Below are 21,368 nucleotides of genomic sequence, written 5' to 3'. Positions count from 1 at the left end.
AATTAGACAATATTAAGTTAATTTGACTGTCATTAGATGTTTATTGAATGTATTAAACCAAATAAACTTAATCCAGCATCTTATTGTTCTAATGTTCATTGAACAAAATTAGAGATTTCTGTAATTTGTCACTAGATTGATTAGTTACCATTGATTATTTTTGGTCCTTTTATATCCGGGAAGTCAAGATCATCATTTCCTTGTGCTGAAATGCATTTAGTTCAATATCGAACGTTGGAGAAAAGAGAATGTCTTCACTTCCCTGTTGAAGGCTGTGTAAATTGACTTTCGATTAAGGTAATTGAGACTATAGAGAGGTATTTGACTTCCCCTGCTGTTCATGAAACCACTGTTGAATTTGTTTCACAATATCTAGCAGGCCATTATCATCTTGGAATATGCGGAAATTTATGAGGGAATAGTATTTACATCCTTGGGGCCTTCACTGTTTGCTGTTTATTATATGACCATGTGGTGAAATTATCAGGCCTAATGACTCCCAGTAGAGGTCTGCCACACACTTACATATCTACCATTACGGCAAGTCGTTCACAAAACGAAGGGTGAGGACATCCTTTGGCTTTAATGTGAGAGTAGATTATGTATTTTCCCAATAATTCCGAGGGAAATTTCTTACAAAGAAATACTTGAAAGGAAACAGAGACCATATTCTGAGAGACCTATACAGTAATGTTATATATGACATATGTCCCTATATGTGATGTTGCTATATATATATATATATATGTCACCTATAAGGGAATATACAATATCATTATCTCATATACACAACCTATGGATATATATTAAGATATAGATATATATCCCATAATAAAGTTTGTAGCCTATATGTACATAATAACTATATGATACATTTTTATAGGATATCATGTACTGTATCTTAACAGTACATATTTAATTTATATATGCATGTTTATTAAAAAAAAACATACATATTAAAATTCTATATGCTTATATATGTTTTTCTTGTGAATTTCTCATTTATTTTAAACACGTTTATCTTCCCATTCTGGGAAAGTCTCCCACTGTATATAATGTATATTGACAGGCTTTGGGATGGATAAATAATTATGTAACATATGAGCAAATACCTACAATTTAAGCTTATATGCATTAACGTACATATTTAAATGGGCTAGACATATTTAGGCTATATGTCAATATATCAAATTGTTACCATTTCTAAAATGTTTCATATATATTCCTTAACTATATGTTGTTATTGCATTTGGTTGTGTTGTGTTAATAAGCAGTTGTTGAATTCCAGAGAATTTGCTTGTAAGAGCTTCGAAATGTCTTAACGAGCGGAAAAACTGACAGAGATTGTGGGAGAGAAATCTTCACCTGGGTCAGAGGAGTTCAGATCCTCCACCACACGATTTGTAGACTCTGTTAAAACATGAGCGGTCCGACTGAGTTCAATGCAACGTGGGTTTTATTGCAAAAATAAAAATCTAAACCGAGCAAAAAAAACAAAACAAGTTCAGTGCCACGAGTGAACTGAACTCTCTCGTCTTCTGTGCATCAACGCTTATGTTCTTGCTCACTCCACCCACTGTGGACCCAACCTGGGCACCCAGGTATCATTACGTCAAACTGCTGGACCTAGACACCATTACTTCTGAAGTTGGGGTATTTTTCATCTTGGCTAATAACAATGGTGTCTCATTTTTCTTACTGGTGTATCATCAAAATACAGCACATCAAACATATTCATATATGGCTCTGCTCCAAACCTCATTATACTTCAGTCCACTCTCAACATGGTAACAATAACTGATTGTATCTTTAATCAACTGATAACGATGATCATACATGATTCACTGACATATCATTAAAAATGATTTACTGACACAATTCGTCTCAACAGTCCGGAGTAATAAAACATCATATATTTAGATATTTCCCGCAAGATCCAATTAAACCAAAGTCAATTTGTGGACAAATTAAATTTTGTGTTGAATATGCCCTGATACCAGACATCTAGGCTCTGACCACTCACCCCACCAGGTGGAAACAACAAGCTCAGCACAACAGGGTGAGGGGAGTGACAATACACACTTTAGGAAATTATTAGGAAACTGGGGCTCCTAAAATAAAGCGCTGCCTCTTTTGTATTGCTCCAGTGTGTATTATTTGTCTAGTAGTTCAGTAGCAGTCTTTTTAAGCTGCCGGTTTTTGCAGCCGCCCTGTTTTAATGTGGTTGCCTATCCCTGTTGGTGAGCATCAACATTTCTCTCTGCTCATACTGTCTGTCTGTGTTTGGTAGGCCCTGTGTGTTATCGTGATTTCCGACCCTCCTTACCACATTAAATAATTCAGCTGTTTTTTTTCTTTTCTTTTTATGATGAGTGTGTTTGCAGTCCAAGCAGCAGTGTACTGTGTATTGCCTCTTTGGATGATGATTGGTGACTCATGGAAACTTTTTCCCGCTAATTATGAAGACGTTCAGCTTGTTCCTGGCGGTCTGTGCTTTCCATGCAAGTATAACAAACTTTAGTGAAAAAATCTTTTTTAAAAGAGAAATCTGTATTCTCCTTCTCAGAAAAAAAGCCTGTCCCATTGTATCTTCATGTACCAGTATGAATTAGACGTAGTGTTTCACGCCAAACAGTGGTTCATTTGTATGCAGTCTGCATCACCAGCCTGTTATTCATTATCATGTTCATCCACAGCAACTGAAGTACTGTTTCATGTACATACTGAAACACAGTCCCGCCTTCTCTCAGTTGGAAATGGAAATGTTTTTCCTTCAGTTAATCTTTGACTAAAAGTTTGCGATCACCCTATGTCGGCATCAGCAGCACAGTCCATCAGTCCACAGTGAGACTCACTGCAGCACAGTGACTGGCTGTGGGGAAACCGGTGCACAGAATACTATCAGTCGGCTCCCGGTGGCTCAGTCTATCAGTGCTTCTCCTGCAGGAGAAGTGCAGCTGCCTCACTTTGCTGCATTTCCTTATAGATTGACTCACACCTCACACTAATCCCCTCTGACACTGACAATGTGTCATGAAGGTATCCGTAATGTCCACTGTGTATTTAAGGAATTAATTTTGGCTGTCCACTGACTCAGAAGCAGTGATGCTCTCACAGGCTTCCCTTACCAAACTCTGCTTGTGGTTTGTCCACCATCCAATAATGTCTCTTATGATGTAAAACATTTCTTTGTTTTGGAATGAAGCTCTTTGAGACTCTTGAAGTTCAGGTCATGGTCAATGGTGACCACAAGGGTTTTGACTTGTTCCTTGTTGCTAAGTGACAGTGACCTGAGGTGAGCAGACAGTTTCTCTCAAAGAACTTCCTCCACTAACTGAAACCAGCAATTACAGTTACATATGACACACAGGATGTGGGTCAGAGAGCGCTGCTGATGTATAACACGTGTTAACAAGACCAAGAATCTACAGCTGCACTAGCACATGTGAGGCTGTACTTAGGCACAGTGATGCTTTGAGCTAAATGCTAACACCAGCATGCTACTATACTTAAAATGACAATGCTAACATGCTGAAGTTTAATGTTTACGATGTTCACAACTTTAGTTTAGCATGTTAATGTGCTAATATTTGCTAATTATCATGAAACACAAAGTATAGCTGAGGCTGATGAGAATGTCATTATTTCTGCAAGTTATATTCTCGAAATTGTCAGTCCTATCTCCACAGCACCTGGCTCCACCCATTATTCTGCTAAAGGGGGAAAAAAAACCCATACATTTCTTTAAACCAATCACAATCGTTTTAGGCACTGCTGACAGCGACAGTGCCGCGGCAAAATAGTGTCGGAGGGGAACTTGTTTTGGGGAAACATTTGCACATGTGTAGGCGAGCACTGCAAAGACATATGTCGACTGTGTAGCTGGACGATCCGGATCTTTATTAAAACTTGCCATTTTCAGCGTGTAGGTTGCTAAGTCGGAGGTTGTTGTTGTTTCCCATAGCGAAGGGGATTTTGAAAACGATAACAGGCAGGAGAAGCAGAAAGGAAGGAGAATGCCAACTGGAATCAACACCCAATGGCAGGATTTATACCCACAACTTACATCTTGTGACTTAGACTAAACAACGTTATTATATCCGTCTGTAATGAATTTCATGACAATCCAATGTGTAATTGTCAAGATCTCACTTGAAGCTCAAAATGCAAACCTCATGGTGATGCCAGAGGAAAAGTCAACAGCAAAGTCATTAGGAGTCATCCTCTGGGGATCGTGAATGTCTGCACAACATTTCATGGAAATCCATTCATAAGTAGTTAAGATATTTCAGTCCGGAAGAAAGTGGTGGACTGACTAAATAACACTAACATCCATCTGCCACTAGCATGGCAAACACAGAAGAAGGTTTGCCACTTTTCAAAGATATCCAGTGTGTTTGATGCTTCATCTGAATAAGCAGCGCCGAGATGCTGCACTACAGCATCATGTAAGGAGTAACACAGCCGTATCTCTGTGGTTACCAACCAAAGGGATGTTTAGTACCTATACATGTTAAGATTCATTTACAGTCAGCATCTGTTTGGTGGACAGCCAACACATTACCTTATTTTCACAGGGAGAGTTTCAAAGCTCATTTCTTATCTTTTCAGATGAAGCAGACTCCAAACCTCTGGCCCTGAGCAAAAGCCTGAAAAGATCTATGGCATCAACATTATCCCTCTCCATCACTGATTTGTGATTCTTGTATCTGGCAAGCTCAGCTCCTCCCAGGAGGCCTGCGCAATGCCTTCTGTTTTCCTAGCTGGGCTCCTCGGTGAGCACAAATAAACACTTGTTAAACAGAAATCCCAGCCTCCCTTGCTGTGTGCACGGGAAACCAAACCAAAGGAGCTAACGGCTATCATAAGAAAATGACCGAGCTGGAGTCGAGGGCCAGATGAGACAGGTAGACAGTCAGATTAAAGCCGGAGTCAAAAATGAAATGTGGGTTGCAGAGCAGGAGCCTATTACCAGTGTAAATCTGTAGAGCTTCTGGGGGTAGGACACAACGTCCATTAGAGGAAAACACCCAGTGGAAACTGTCTTTTCCTCTCTGCGTCAGCGTGGTGGAACAGCAAGAGACAAAAGGACAGAGACAGAGTCAGAGGCAGAGCAGAGGAAAGAGCTTAACAAGGTCAACAAAGCATTTGAGCAATGCTCGACCTCTCATCTATTTTTGCAAAAACTGCAAACTGCACACATGCACACTGACACACACACAGCCTCTGCAACGTTTCAGTGTGCAATGAGACATGACAGCGGCCAAAGGAGGATTGTTTAGGGTGATCAGCATGACAGCTTCTTCTCTCCATACTGACACAAGATAGTGTGAATACATCACTTAAAGGCCTGAATAGCTTACCAGGAATATGGCTTGTTTGTTGCAGACGCGGCACTACTGTAACATTTTATAGCTCTCCTATAAAGTAAACCTCATTGCGAAAAAGCAGTCAAATACTTTACGAGTCACACATTTGGTCCTTATAATCATTTATAGATCTGTGACAATGGGGATATGAGGGTGTTTTTTTCTTTTTCTCGAAAAAGTACAGTATAGGTCATAATCTCCCTCCAGGTTCTGCCAGTGTCTGCAGAAAGTGTGAGCTGTCTCATCAGTAAAGGAGAATGGAGAAATTCAATACACCAGCTGGGAAATTCATAGGTGAACACATTTACCTGCTGCTCCACCCCAAAAAAAAATTCTCTCACATTACTTATTGTTGACTTTATTTCAGAAAGCGAGAAAGAAGAAGCATTTCTTCGGAGCAGTGGTTCCCAAATTTTTGCAGCTCACGGCCCACTTGAAAATCTCAAAAATGTTGGTGGCCCACATCCCCATAATGATACAGAGGCAAAAGAATGTGTTCTCAGAGCTCTTTTTATTTTAATGATAATGATCAAACATTCAGGATTGAACTGAGGGGAGAGATTACCCGTTGATTCACCATCTGTCTCTTGACTCTCTTTCCTTTTAATTCTTCTTGTTGCGATATCCATTTTGATACTCCAGTTTTTTGCCATGGATGATCTTTTAGTGCAAAAGGCAGCTACAATCTAAAAGTTCATTGGCTTATCGCAGTGATAGGTCTTAATACAAGAAAAAAAAAGAACAATTAAAGGAGTTTTTCAACATTTCTCTGTTTGTTTGTGTCTCTATTTTGTTTTAAAACATTTAAAAACACACAAACGCACACACACACATATATATATATATATATATATGCACTGCATCTTAAGAGAACATGCAAATACACAAAACACAAGTAAATTCATAAAATATCACTTACATGTGATGCTAATACTCACAACACAACCAACAACACGTTGCAAGTGATGAACCCATGTGTGATGCACTGGCATGGATGTATTATAATACATCACTGCGCATTTGTCATTCAGTGCTTTTTCAAATGCCACAAAGCATTGAACAACAGGTGCGTCCCAGCCAAGGTTCATCACTTTTTATTGTCCCCTGGAAACACTTCTGTTTTCTCCTGTGCTACTTGCACCACGTTTCTGCTTTTGGTTGTGTTGCGTCGTATTTGCACTGCTTGCGTTGTCAAATTGATGAAGACATTTTCTGGATTCGATTGTGTTTTGTCTGTTTGCATGTTTTCTTAAGTTGTAGTGCGTTGACCTCTCAGGGCCACCGTACAAAACGCTGGACCGTTAATATGCTAGACTAATTACATTTGACCTCAAGTCTATCCAAGAGCAAAGGGAAAACTTTTTAATCCCCAGGAGCACCTTAAGGTTCCCTGGATTTCATGCATGTGAGCACTTGGCTTCTGCATTTCTCAATTGGTTTAAATTAATTCTTACTTTTAATTAATTAAGCTGAAGCCCTGAAAACAAACTGCTGCTCCTTGTAAACAAACTAAACTTATGTTTACAGCCACTCACCAAAACAATATACGTGTGTCCCTGAGGTTTGTCTGTCAAATACATTTTCTCCATCATGAAAGATTTGTGAAGCTGGTTTTTGAAATATTTTTAATCTTGCATTGTTAACATCCTGCATCCATCTTGCTTTTGCTGGGTCTCATAATAACCAGGCAGTTTCAGCCCTGGCTGACTTTGTGTATCACATTCCACTCTCAGGCCAGTGAAGCCAGTTGTCCCTGAACTACTGAAGCACGTATAAGGCCAACACTGAATCAGTTCTGGGGTGAAGCTTCCAAACAAAAACCTCCACAACAACACCCACCTCGAGCCGGGACCACCACCACAGGTCCAAAGCACAAAGTGGATGCTGTAATCCAATCCGAGCTGGCTGAAAGGCGCATCAGCATGCAGCGAGCCTGGAGGGAAAGAAGCCTATCTGGTCTCCTAACACAAACATGATGGGATCTGTTTGGCCACGGATTGCTCGGGGTGATGGAATACCAATGGCTTAACACACACTTTCATACACATGCGTGCACCCATGGCCTCTTGCATTTAAAACTGCACGACCACACGCACGCAAGAGGGCAAACAAAAGTTGCCTTTTTTGGCCAAAGTGCATGTTTGTAACGCACACACAAACACGGACCCACACTTGACTGATAGCTTGTGAAGGCTTTCTCGAACACACTTTGTGTTTCGGCTCTAAGGGTCATTGTAGACCCTGGAGAATCATCTGTTCTTGTGTAGTCCTTTAACTCTTATTGACATGCTCATGAAGGCCAGAGGGCACACACAAATAACCAGAAAACACACGCGCACGCGCACGCACACACACACACACACACACACAACACACACACACACACACACACACACACACACACACGACATACATTTACAACAGCGGCACATGTTTAAACTCTCTCTCACACACACACAATGGAAACATTACTGTACTGTCACATTGTTAGACTGGAGTCTCTATGTCAGGCCTAAATTGGCCTTTGAATATGCTAATGATTCAGCTGGAAGCAATTTAGATAGGAGGGGAGCATTAATGTGAAGTACCTCATCCTCTAAACAGGCGGCCATGCTCAGAGTGACACAATTACACTTATCACACAGAGCCTTTACACCACTACTCTCTCTCACACACACACACACACACACACACACACACACACACATATATTCATACACTGACAGCCATATTCACACAGATTCCCATTTAGACCTGTCAAATTGACGGCTCTCACCATGGAACACTTTGGCTAAATGAGCTTAAGTGGATGAGAAGTGCAACAGAGGGGAAGAAGGAATGATCCTTTTGTAGTGTGATTATCCTATAAGAGGTTTGGAGAATCGGTGGTGGAATGCACACACACACACACACACACACACACAAACACACAGACAGACAGACAGACACACCTGTCTGAATAGAACAATATCGGCTGCTACTGTATCAAGTCAACACATCGCTACAGCATGATACAATAGTGACAAACTGCTGATGCAAAATGCACATTCATGACTGAAATACTCAGCCTTTTGTAGCGGTGACAGCCTCCCTATTGCATTATTTTCTGTATTTATGCCCCAAACTGTTCATAATTTATGCAGTTGTGGTCATCAAATAGACAGATCTGCTGCAGGAGGTAAACAACCAATGACAGCGATGATGCAAAATAAGGGACCAGGCTTGAAATAAAGAGCCATCTTCATAGCTCACAGGTTTGTCTTTTTTCTTTTCTTTCAGAAATATATTTTATCTTTGTTCATAACACAGTGCTGATACGCTCTGGTTAGTGAGGTTCAACAGTCCATGTTTTCCGCATAAGAGCGGGAAACATTTCATAAGTGGTATGTATAGACGTAATTAGAGCTGAAAGATTATGTAAATAAGACTGTTGTCGTATTGGCATAGAGAAAAACAGAGTGGCTCAGGCTGTGGCTCGAAACATCTGCACGCACGCATGCACGCGCACACACGCGTACACACAGAGACAGAGACACACACACACACACACACACACACTCACGTAGACTATTCCTCCGAAGGGACAGGATAATTGGCTTCTGAGCGAGAGCCCCCTTTGGCTCCTCATTAGCAGCTGTGGACAACTTTTGACTGTGTGTGTGTGTGTCACTGTACATGCACGCTCAAGCATTCCGATCACATGCACACACAGCATGTGTGTGCATGTGATCAGAATGCACGTCACGCCACGTTCATGTGCATCAGTAATCATCTTCTTTGACGCCTTCCTACACAGCCATGTTTTATTATTGTCTACCATACATACAAAATACAGCCACAGCAGCTGCAATGTGTGTGTGTGTGTGTGTGTGTGTGTGTGTGTGTGTGTGTGTGTGTGTGTGTGTGTGCTGGTATGCTCTCATTATGTGGTTACTCAGTGTTTTTGTAGGGTTTATTTTTTTTATAGTGTTTTTCTCTCCTCTGAGAAGGGATAATATGGGGTAATCTCACAGCATTAGGAAGCCCTATGGTTAAGTTGGAGAGCTCTCCTCACTGCTGCAGCCCACAGTGCAGATGAACTGACCAACACTGTGAGTTTTCCTCCTCCTCTGCTTCCCAAAACAAAAACCCGAACGCCTCTCACACACTGAATTATCTGTCTCTCACCACCCACACAGGGTGCATTAAAATAAAAAAAAATAAAAAAAACTTTTCACAACCTTGTTTGTGGTTCAGTGTCTCATCTTCTGCATTCATTTGCCCATCCAGCACCTCCTATCCTTAAAAGAAAAAAGCAGAGAAAATACCAGCGTTTAACATTTGGATGCTTCTGAACGCTGAGGCTGATAAAAAAATAAAAAAAATTAACTCAAAGGAATGCAACTCAGATAAAGTCCAGCTAATAGAGAAGCATCCAGGCACTGGGAGGTGGAGAGTAACCAGACACTGCAGGCTTCATGCCAAAAGCCACGGTAGAATGAATGGAGCCAAGGTCTATTCATTGATTCCTTGGGTTGTGCACCATCAAGGGCACCACTGGTGTTGTTTGTTATGTGTCAAACTGCATACTGGATGCAGTTTGTAGTCGTGGACCGCAATTTCAAACTGGTCCTGACCTTTCCAGCAAAGTTTCACCCAGTGAGTCAGAATCATATGCTGACTTCATTAGTTGAATAAGTATTAAGATGCAGCTCCGGCTCAAGGACGACCAGCTTATCACTCAGAGTGTGCTGCTTCGTTCCACTGTTTGTCCTGCATCGCTAAGTTTTAATAAACAGGAGTCAGACGACCACCTAGACGTTCGTTCGCCGTTGTGGTTCAGTTTGTGCATAAAATCGTGCATGTGACCCCAGATTATTGACAGTGGTGTGTCACTGGCAATAAAAAGAAGCCTGCAGCTGCTCTAAAGCTAAAGGTGTAATCAGTGTAAAATAAATGCATAAATTATAAAAATAAATTTGCCATCTATGAATGTAAAGTGTCTTGGCTTATGAAACATAAAGAAATATCAGTTTTCTGGTGGAGTAATTCCACCCGAATGCATTCAAAGGATAAATTTGAACTAGGAAGATTTCATTTAAAAAATGCATGACTGCAGAGTTCATGTGCTGATATTTTTGAGGTTTTTTTCCGATGATGTCCGTGGCCTGGTAGTTGTGCTTAAATGTTTGCAATTTAGCATTTTTTTCCTTTGGCACACACCAAATGAGCAAACTTACGAGTGTGAATGTAATGAGAAGCGAAAGTGTGAGAGCTAGAGAAGAGGGTGTAAAAGTCCAGTTGTGCACCAGCCGGGCGTACGCCTGGGTGTCACGTCACGTCTGACTTAGAACTGAAAGTTACGACCAACTTAAAGTTATGACTAATGCACCACAGGGACTTAAGGCCTGTATGTGTTGCACCTAGGTGTAACTTTTAAATCTAGTATGGAGCAGGTGTAAGTTGGAAAGTCAGACTGGTATCCATGGTAACGATCGCAGAAAAATATTGATCACACAACCAAGAAGAAAAACAATGATGACAGCGCGTCTTGATTACAGAATAAATAACGAAAGTGCATTATGGGGAGAAAGAGTCATCAGTGATTGGACAAACCCACCGGATGTCTGTTCGGACAGTCAGCTGATTGAGAGCTTTCGTTTTGGCAGACAAGCCTTATTTGAGCTAATGGAGAAACTCTCCCCTCAACTACAGCATCGGAAGGAAACACGGCGCTCTCCCTCGCCCTGCAGGTGCTGATTGCTCTCCAATTTTTCACCCTCTTTCAGCTTGTTTGAGGGTTGAAGTTAGAGTGAGGTGCGTTGCTAAGCAACAATTAACATTTTGTGTGTATTCACGTGAACACGCATCATAAGACCAGGTGTAGCTATGACTGCGCTCGGTCAGGTTTGGTGCACTCTGTAAATTGGTAAATTCAAATCACAAAGTCTGACGTAGCTAAAACCGGCATAAGAGTTATGCTATACTTCCGCTCCTGGGTTGTTACAAGAGCCAAGACTAAACAATACTCTGACCAACACACCAGTCCTCTATGTAGTTTTTCCCTTAAAGATTAAAGCTAGAAGTGGGAAAATGTTAGTAGCCTAATGCTGCTTTCACATTTGTAATGGATAGTAAGAGGGCTGGATTAACCTGCCAGAGGCCGAAGGGCACAAATTTGTTGTTGGGCTCCTACTACCTACTAATTGGTAGCACTTAAAATTTGACTAATCATTTAAGTAATTTTTTAAGCAGAAATACCAAAAGTTAATTGGTACCAGCCTCTCAATTGTCAACATCTGCTAGATTGTTTAGTTTTCTATGACAGTAAACTCAATATCTTTCAGTGCCTTTCTTTGGTCTGCAAACAGGTACATGAGGCCGATGGTGCAAATCTGTCTTTTGAATGAACTGTGTGAACCAAACTAACAAGCTTAAGTTAAATAAGCTTGCTAGCTTGAAGAGCTTTTCTTCCTCTTTTTATTGAATAAATGTGCAATCCTCAGAACAAAATGCCAGGGGGATAGCTTGCCGGCTACAGTATTTTACCAATTAGCCCTGACAGTCGTCACCGTGTCACCAAGCCTCTACCTCAGAATATTTCATCAGGTTGAGTGGATGGATTTCCTTGTGCCACTTTCAGGCGAGACTGATCTAATTCATATCTGATATTAAACCTTAAACTAAGTGCTAATTATCTAACAACTGGTTTTGATCACCTAGGCAACATGGTTTTGTTTGGAAAAGACCTCACACAAACACAGTGAGAGTACTTCAGATTCTAAAGATGATTTTCCGTGACCCCCCCCCCCACATTTACTTGAGATGAGCTCTTGCCTGTGAACAGAATAGAGCAGACAGTTTGTGCAGACACATTGTCTAGAGCCTTTTTTGGCACCCAGAACAGAGACGAGAAGACAGGCGCACCGTCTCTGTCAGCGATGACCCTGTGTGTTCAGCTGCTCTAATATTCCCTGACAAACGCCAATATTAAATGCTGCAGAGACAGACAGAGAGAAAACATGATTTTATTCTGGCTATCTAACAGACCCATACAGAGGCCAACAAAGCTCTCTGGCCTTTTGAGTCACAGACACAGCCCAAAGTAACGTTCACTGCTATTAAAAAGAAAAAAAATATCTCTCAACAGCCTCAGGCTACTGACTCATGGCAGATATCACTTTTAGCACACAAATCCTACGACTGGTGATATGAAACTAATTTTTCAATTATATCCTCTGTGTAAAAGTATATGAAATAGTATATCCACCTGTTTAGATCATGCAATGAAAGTTGCTTCCCTGAAAATTAAAAGATTAGAGTTTATAGATTTGAGATTAAAATTTGTTTTCTGTAGTCAGAAGCTCTGAGAGTTGACAGGATTAAGCGGAAGGAGATATGGGTGCAGAAGCTGGTGGGACATCACATCTCTTCCTCTATAGAATCCGCTCTCTAGATACCAGAACAAAGCTTATTGGTATTCCCTCTGTGATCTGCTAAAAATGAGGAAACACAATGTTTGCCGTTGTCAGGAGGTGCTAATCCTCAAATAGCAGATATAGCTAAACCTGAATGACATGGGGATATTAAAGTACACATGCTGAATCCCAAACACCAGACACGAGATCTTTCCAGGATAGGCTCTGTTCTCAGACATTCACGCCCCAAATGTTTCCCTCTGCCACATACTGCTGTCGCCGAGTGTTTAAATCAGCAGCTGTGCAAAAGTGCCTGAACACGCACACATCGCCTCAGACTGAGTCCAGTAATGTCACAGGTTTGATTTCCTGGAGCGGCGGCAGCTCAGCTCAGGAGTGTATATACAGTATATATATATATATATATATATATATGTATATATACATTGTGATTTGGATGTCTGACAAAAGCAGCACATTGAAAAAGTTGTGAAGTCAATGAAGTGGATCTAGGCTTCGCACTGCACCCTGTGGAGATTTCCAGTCCAGCAGAAGTGGCAAATCGTGATCCGGTCACAATTGTCAGTGGTGAGGGTGCTCCACTACCGCTGTGTGCCCTTGAAAAGACCATGAACCCCCACCAGTTCCAGCAGTATTTGCTTTGCAGGCGATGCTCTGTAACTAACTGGTGTATATATGAAATTTGATGTGGCCTGTGTGCTTTCAATGAAACTGGGTGTATTGTAGATACGATGATAGTGCATTTTTTAAGATATCAGTAAAGACACTTTGCTTAGCAAAAAAGATGGGGAACAGGGAGAAACTGCTAGCCTGGCTTTGTGTGTGTATTACGTATACAATGAGTTACACCACAACAACTAACTACAAAAACAGTTAAAGATCCAAATCATTTCTGGCTTCAGCAGAATAATCTAAATGACTATTAGCTACATTACAACACTGCACAACCAAAAGACAAATACATGCCTCATCGCTGCTGTGTTTTCTTGACTTATTCACCAGTGCCTCAGCTGTGGTGACAGACTGTGTGCTGCTGGGTGATGTTGGGATGCATATAAAAACACACAGGTTTCTATCCGTCTATCTGAAGTCTTTCAACCTGATAATCTCACAAACCTTGCATTGCTTTAATGTATGGTGGCCTGTAAATTTCAACTGACAACAAAATCTTTTTTTGGCACTATACTAAGTTTATCCATTAGGAAATAGGCTTAACAAAAACATTTAGTGATGAGTTCTTTGAGCCTGAGAAATGAGACTTAACAAGCCACAGCAGCAGAAATGTGTTGTGGTGTCAGTCACTCTAATGGCACGGAGCAGCTGACAGAGACAGTAGTTGAAAGTCTTGAGGGTGGAGGTAAGAATCTCAAAATTCCAGTGGGTGGGGGAGTCTTTGTTCCAATAAAGGAATAATGTATGAGTCTGGAGGTGCTTAGTCTTGACATTTTGAAAGCGCCGTAGGCGTGAGTTAGACTTCTGTTACCGAGGTTCAAGCTTTTTTGTTACATAAAGCTTTGGGCTCGGTTTCGGTTTGGTAATTATATTCACTGAAGAGGCTCTGTTTGTTTCTTAGTTAAAATGAAAAACATCATCTAAAAACCACAACCCTTTTCTTTTTTATTTCTCAAACTCTAAAACCCTTTTTATTTACTACTCCTACAGATTTCATCCAGTAATTGCTTTTTGGACAAAATTTATTTTGGGTCATTTGAACACACTGAAGTTCATGCAATTTTCACTAGGGGTGGGTGACCTGGCAAAAGGATCATATGACAATATTTTGCATAGAACCACAATCAATGATCTTAATCACTATCTGTATCCTGTTTCCGCTCTGATTTTATTGTGAGTGTCCTGACGGAAGTTGTGATTCATATCTTTCTGCCGCTTTGACACTTGTTTCAGATGTCTTCTCACCGCTATTGTTCACCCGACGAGGCTGCAGATCAGAATAAGGCCGCGGTCACCAGCTGCCGTTAGCAGGCTAGCTGTTTAACAGTTAACAATGGGCTGGTTAGCAGCATTTGAACTTTTGAAATTTAATATTTAAATACAGCAACTTTTAATGACACGATCGGTACAATTCATCTGAAAAGTAGATAATATGCCAAAGCGAGATCGTCCACGATATAAGACTGTCCAATCGCCCACCTCTAATTTCCATTACACAATTTTTGAATATCAGGACCAAAACATTTTTACATTTTGATGCAATGGTGTCCACAGCTAATAAATGTAACTCAACTCTCCTGCCTGGTTCTCTAAAGCAAAATGACTGGAAACCTTAAGCTAGCAAAGTAGAATTTAACAAAATAAGAGTAATATATTTTATTCTGATCATAACCTGAGGAAGAAAGAAGAAATGCATCTCTTCCAATCATAGAGTATGGTGGGCAACTAAATATTTTATAGAGTAAAAACTGGGATCAAAGTGAGTTTTCAAAGAAATAGCAGAACCCTGGTAAGTGAACTAAATGATAAGTCAGTACCACTAATCACCACAAATCCTGCATAACAAAGTATATTATGGCAATTTTATGCTCTGGTGCTGTAAAATAATTTTATATTGATTATTTTCCTCCTCAAACAGAAATTAAAGTGAAGAAAAACAAAAACATCTCTGCTGTCTCACTCTGTTGGTTTACTCTCATTAATGCTAATCTCTGAAATAAATCAGAGAAATGACAGGGTCAGCGTTATTTAAATCAGATTTGAAGTTACCTGCAAACTGGCTGTTTAAACTGGCATTTGAGACTTAAACAGAAAACCTCCAGAGTAAGCACAACACTAGCTGTGGGAAAAAGTAGAGCCCTGTTAGAAGATGGAGAAAGAGAACTGAGAGAAAGTCTTTAAAGTGCTACTGCTAAATGGGTCAAATGCTGCTGATTTGTTGGCAGCTCACACCTGAAGCCATGACCGTGTACTCAGTCCATCCATCTGCTTTGTAGTGCAGCAGGTTTCTTTTAAATGCAGACGAGTGCAGGCCAGACTCAAACACGACACCACAGCCAGTGAGAAAGATCAAGTACATTCATCATGTAGCTTGAGGAAGGACATGAGTATGAACTGCCGGTCTGTTAGGTGGTTTTTTAAAGGGTACTTCCTGTTAATTTTACGTAATGATTGTTTAGGCCTGAGAGAAGATTAAAAACAAGATTGAACTGAATTTTACTTTAAGGCTCTCAGTGGTCCTCTCCTTTTCAATATTAGACATCTAACAAAGTGATTTAACAGAAAACTTTCTGCTCATCCTGGTCATATGAATGAATGAACTCAAGCAAATTGATTAGACAATGATTGTCCCCTATTCAGTAACGAGACACAGCAAAATACTGTTATATGGATCTAACTCAGTTCAATAAATAAGTTGAAGTAAAAGTAAATGAGAGACTGTGAAAACAGTTACTGTGGCGAATACAAAACATGATAGAGCCTGATTATATACAACACATGCATCTAACATTGGGGAAGTGATATCAACAGGTGAAATCTGACTGCCAACTATAAATCGAATCTACACTGTTGATACCTACTCCTCGAATCTACTATAAATCTAGCTTTAAGAGAACTATGCTTTTCTGAGTTTTCCCTTTCCTATAGTGTGTTGTATAGCTTATATAGTTTTTTGTGCATGTAAATGGTCTCTAAATTCACAAAGCTGATGCCAAAAGGAGTACAATACCTCTGTCAGGGCAAAACCCATTCTTAATTTGCCTGAAATGCCTCAGCTGGGGGTCTGCACCTTACTTCCTAGACCTATTGACAACAGTATGTCCCTCAGTGAGGCCATCCTGGTGGCTTGGTAAGCAGCACAGTACACAACTACTTAAAATGAAGGCCAGGAAGAGTTTTTTTTTTTGTTTGTTTTGAAGCCATGTCGAAAATACACTGTGTTCTCACTTGCCTGTAGAAATCTACTTTGAATGTCACAACGAATTCAGTGGCTGGAATTAACTTTTACCAGGTTCAATCCACTGTTTGAAACATTTCACTGTGAGCCCACCACTCAAAAACCGTGACTCAGTCTGAAGCTGGATTTTCGCGGTTATTTCTTAGGGGAGCAGATCCCACTTCATGTCACCCAATTAGAGACTCGGGTTCACAATCTGTGTGTATTGCATTATTATTTGTGGATTGATGATGTATAGCGGAGTCATCTGCGACCTGATGAAATTAGTGTGAAGCAATGTAGCAACATACACAAAGATATAAAGGCTTAAAAGGTTGGCAATACTGACATGCTATATCTAGTTAGCTCAGAAAACCAATTTAGCCACATAGTTAATTTAGCAAGGCGAAGCGGTGGAACTCCCTACCTTTGAGGTTAAGTCCTTGTCTGTCCATTCTTCTATTGTTTGTATTCCTTAGATCCTTAAGTGTCCACAGATTTTTTTTGTTTAAGTCTTTATTTTTTATTTTTTACAAAATTATTCCAAGTTATGAATATAGTTAAGTCGATTGCACTGTCCAGCGACTTTATTTGCAACACTTCTCTCCATGTCTCTCCGCCATTTCCCTCCTTCCGATTGCCTGGCAGTGGGTACACTTGTTTTCTTGTTCCAGCTTGTAGCTTGTGAGGTGGACCGGGTCTGTCATCTTCTTCTTCAAGATTGGACTCCCGCTCAAACTGTTGAGCCAGAACCGACGCCATTATAACAGCCACTACCGTTTGTTTACAGCTGCTGAGGAAGCAAGATGTACGCAGAACGTGTAGTTGCTGCCGGGAAGCTGACCAATCAGAGCACACTGAGCTTCAGAAGAGGGAGGGGGGTCTTAAAGAGCCCTCAGCTCCGGTTTCACACAGTGGGTGAATAGAGTAGAAGATGTGCAGTATAAGAACAAGACTAGATAAAAACGTGGTATTACTGGACGATGTGCGAAATTGAGGACGTAGTTTATAACTGTTCACCTGTTAAACCTGTAAACAGCTGATATAATCACATCCTACTCTCTTTGTTCACTTTTTAATACAGCTGAATTCACAATAAAGCTGTTCTCATATACATGTTTGGTTTATGTTATAAGTCAAGGGAACAAATATGAAATAGTGATTGATACACAGCCCATTAAAAATCTACGTGCAAATTTCCAAGCCATTTCCAAGCTGCTGCTCTGCTGCTCCTAAAATCCTGATTTTATAACCTCATCATCTGACAAAATCACTAAACACATAAATTGAAGACAAAAATTGTGCTGTGATTTCAGCTATATTTACTTACAAAATGATCATTCAGAGTGAAAGTTAGAAGCAATAGAACAAGTGTCACTCACAGAGAGCACAGACTCTGTACCTACAGAGAAAAGACCTAAACTTAGTCGTGGATTTGAGTCGTGGACCTTCTTGCATTGAAGCAACTGTGCTAACAATTTATTTATTTTAAACTATAAAAGTTATTTATTGTGTTAGAAGTGCATTGCATTTTAAAAATGGAAAAACACACATTTACATAAGCTCCTCTTTCCATGGTAGAACTATTAACATAAATATAATTCAATGCACTGGAGTGGAACTAACATATTTACATCAGTAAACAAGACCATTATTTATAGCATTAATTATAGCATTAATACTCCCGATAAAACCATTTAGTTTTGTACCGCACATGAAAAAACAATGGCTTCTGCCAGTATCAAATTTCATTATTGAGATTGTCTGCTATGAATTAATATTTAGGCTGTTATTTTGTTTTTTGCAAGTGAGAAGGGTGTACAGGACATTGATAGAATAAGACATATACTATTAAATTTGGCTCAAAAATCTTTAGTACAAACATTTTATTTAAATTAAAAAGTAATATTAAAAGTAGTTATACAAAATTTGAGGAGGAAATTTAATTATTAAAGTACTGTTTAGCAATGCAAACACGCTATAGTCCATACTGCTGCGTGTCTATTGATATTTCAGTTGCTTTAAAGGCCTGTGAGGCATAATAAGCAACCAATTTCTACTCATTTTTCTGTTGACTTCCTTGGCGAGAAGCTTTTCCAGGATGTACTATGGCAAATACTCTCTTACTTCATCAAGCATCAAACCTCTGGAAGCTTGGAGACATACATTTCAGGTAAAATGTATGTGAAATTTTTTTTGGTGAAAATAGGTTCATTTTCAATTCATTCTTTTTAAAAGTATAAAAATCTTCTTTTACAGGATCTACATTACAGTGATATTTGCCTACAGTGAGAAGATTCAGCTCTCTGACATTTCTTGAGCATATCCAAAGGGAGCTGTACAAAGAGTTTTCTATATGAAGCTGATACACTCAGCCACTGGCGCCTTTTGAGAATTTCAGAAAGTTGCTAATTTAAGAAGTTTATTGGATGAAAATATGAGTTGATAAGGAGACAGTGATTATCTGGGCATTTGGCTATTTTGAACACCCCTTTAAACATTTTTCAAGACTTATGTGGCTTTAATGTGTGTGTGTGTGTGTGTGTGTGTGTGTGTGTGTGTGTGTGTGTGTGTGTGTGTGTGTGTGTGTGTGTGTGTGTGTATTTTTAGGAATAATAGATTAAAAGCACAGCATGAGTAGAAGCAAGTACACACTTCATTTCTTCAAAGGCCACAAGCCCGACTGGAGGCTGCATTCATGCTGGCTGTTATGTTGTCAGCACAATCCCAGAAACCACACATAGTAAACATTTTATGTCACTACATACAGTAACACAGCAGCCTGTAAAGCTGAGCAAAGCTGCTGTGTGTTGACGTTTACACACACAAGGACACGCAGACACTCCAATTTGCAGTGACAAACTGCAGAGTGAAACTGCAGTCGGACTTCTGCTCACCTTTTCACAACCGAAGACGCCATCCAATAGAGCAGGGCTGTCAAGGCATGCTGGGGAACCCACACACATACACAGCGATCTTATAGCTTAACACACACACACACATGTACTTGCAAACACAAGCACTGCTCACACAGATGAAAAGCTGTCCTGTTGGTGACACCTAAAAACAAATTCAAACAGCTTTTTGAGGTTTGTAAGCAGACAACATTACAGCAGAAAGACACATCTCTAACACACTGTGTACACTGAGATGTGCTGCATTATACATGTAAAACCTGGAAATAAGTTAGCATTTTTACACCTCTGGTTCGCTTGTCCTGGAGTCAATGGTTTTTTTTAAACGAGTTTTGGTTAGATGCCTGAAATAAGGTCTGTGGTAAACACAAGCTCAACACATTGTCACGATCAGTAAATACTCCTGTTGTGAGCATTCATGTGTCCTAAAAAATGCTGGTTGCTCAGAAGTGGCTAAATGAGATTGTCGGGGACATTAAACTTCATCACGCTGAACATGAAAACTGATCTCACCAGTCCACCTTTACAGCCTTGTTATGTTTATATGCATGTTTTTGCAAACTGTTATTAACTGTGTATGAGGAAAGGCTTTTGAAGAAGAGGCAAGAGCTAAATCAAACTACAAGTTGAGGTTTAGTGGTGGTGACGCTGAAGTCATGCGACCGTGGTGTAGTTCCTTTACAGCTGAATATTAGCTTTTTATGTCTGGCGATTGTCCTTAGGCTTCAGACGTCATAAAACTGCTGCTCTTTTGTGAAGATTATCTTGCTGAAGATAATGTGTGAGCATCATAATCTTTTGATTGTCACAGAGCCTATTTTCTGCAATAATCCAAAAGTCAGTCAGTCATTTTAAGCTTAGCCTTTAGCTCAAAGCATCGCAGCCCCTGACTGGGGCACTCAGAGCGCAAAAACATACACCAGACTTCAGAAGAAAAATATCAAATTCATAGTAAATGGTCTGCATCTGCCCCAGGATTTAATAGGTTGGTCCCTGGTGTGTGTCCCATCCCTCCACCAAGTTGGGTGCAAATTGGTTCAGTACTTTTTGTGTTATCCTACTGACAAATAAACAAACAAACAAACAGGTGAAAACATAATCTACTGGTCAGAGGAAATAATATAGCCCCACAGAGATGGCAGCACTGTAGACTCATAGTCTTGTTATGTATCTATAGATAAATCTATCACTCCCTGAAGCAGTCTGTCAGTCTGTAAGAGTCATACGTGTTTTTTTGCTGTTCATGCAAATATTTCTGTTTGTTATATATTTATATTTTAAACAAATATTGCCATCCAGATGTCAGACATTCCCACAGCAGAAATTTCTATGTGCCATGACAAGAAGGCACAAGTGTATCTAATTACATTTATGATGGTTTCATTTCATACAGGTTTGCCAGGAAGCCAGTGGCAGTGAGTCAATATAAACAATAAGGGCCCCGACAGTGGAACACCTAAGTGGCTTGCAGCCATTGGTAATGTTATTATCTGCACCTGTGATGGACAAGTCAACATGTCAGCTTAATTAAATATTAGGATTTGTTTCATTGAGATAATGCTGAAAATCCAGAGTAAATGTGAACTGTGAATTTAATGAATCACTTTGTGAGGTTTTTATGTATGTATTGATTAATCTATAATGGCCTAAGTAAGCACTGGAGCAGTCTGTAACAGTCAGGCTGTCACACTGTAACTTGCATAGTACAAGGCAGCAAATTGATGACTTGCTCGAGGCGATGTGGGTGAGTCTGGGACAGGCAATGCTGAATTTCCAA

At 40.1% G+C, this 21,368-nt stretch overlaps 1 long non-coding RNA gene across 1 annotated transcript in view; it reads right to left on the bottom strand.

Annotated features, from left to right (window-relative positions):
• LOC130183321 (uncharacterized) overlaps positions 1-17,562 on the bottom strand; it is a 45,434-nt gene extending 27,872 nt beyond the window's left edge. Inside the window, exon 1 of the long non-coding RNA XR_008829812.1 lies at positions 17,104-17,562. This is a non-coding gene — a long non-coding RNA (uncharacterized LOC130183321). The remainder of the gene's footprint in view (positions 1-17,103) is intronic.
• Between the last annotated feature and the right edge of the window lie 3,806 nt (positions 17,563-21,368).

Source organism: Seriola aureovittata, chromosome 16 (assembly GCF_021018895.1).
Source record: "Seriola aureovittata isolate HTS-2021-v1 ecotype China chromosome 16, ASM2101889v1, whole genome shotgun sequence".
In the NCBI taxonomy this organism is placed as follows: domain Eukaryota; kingdom Metazoa; phylum Chordata; class Actinopteri; order Carangiformes; family Carangidae; genus Seriola; species Seriola aureovittata.
This window is presented reverse-complemented; position numbering and strand designations above follow the sequence as displayed.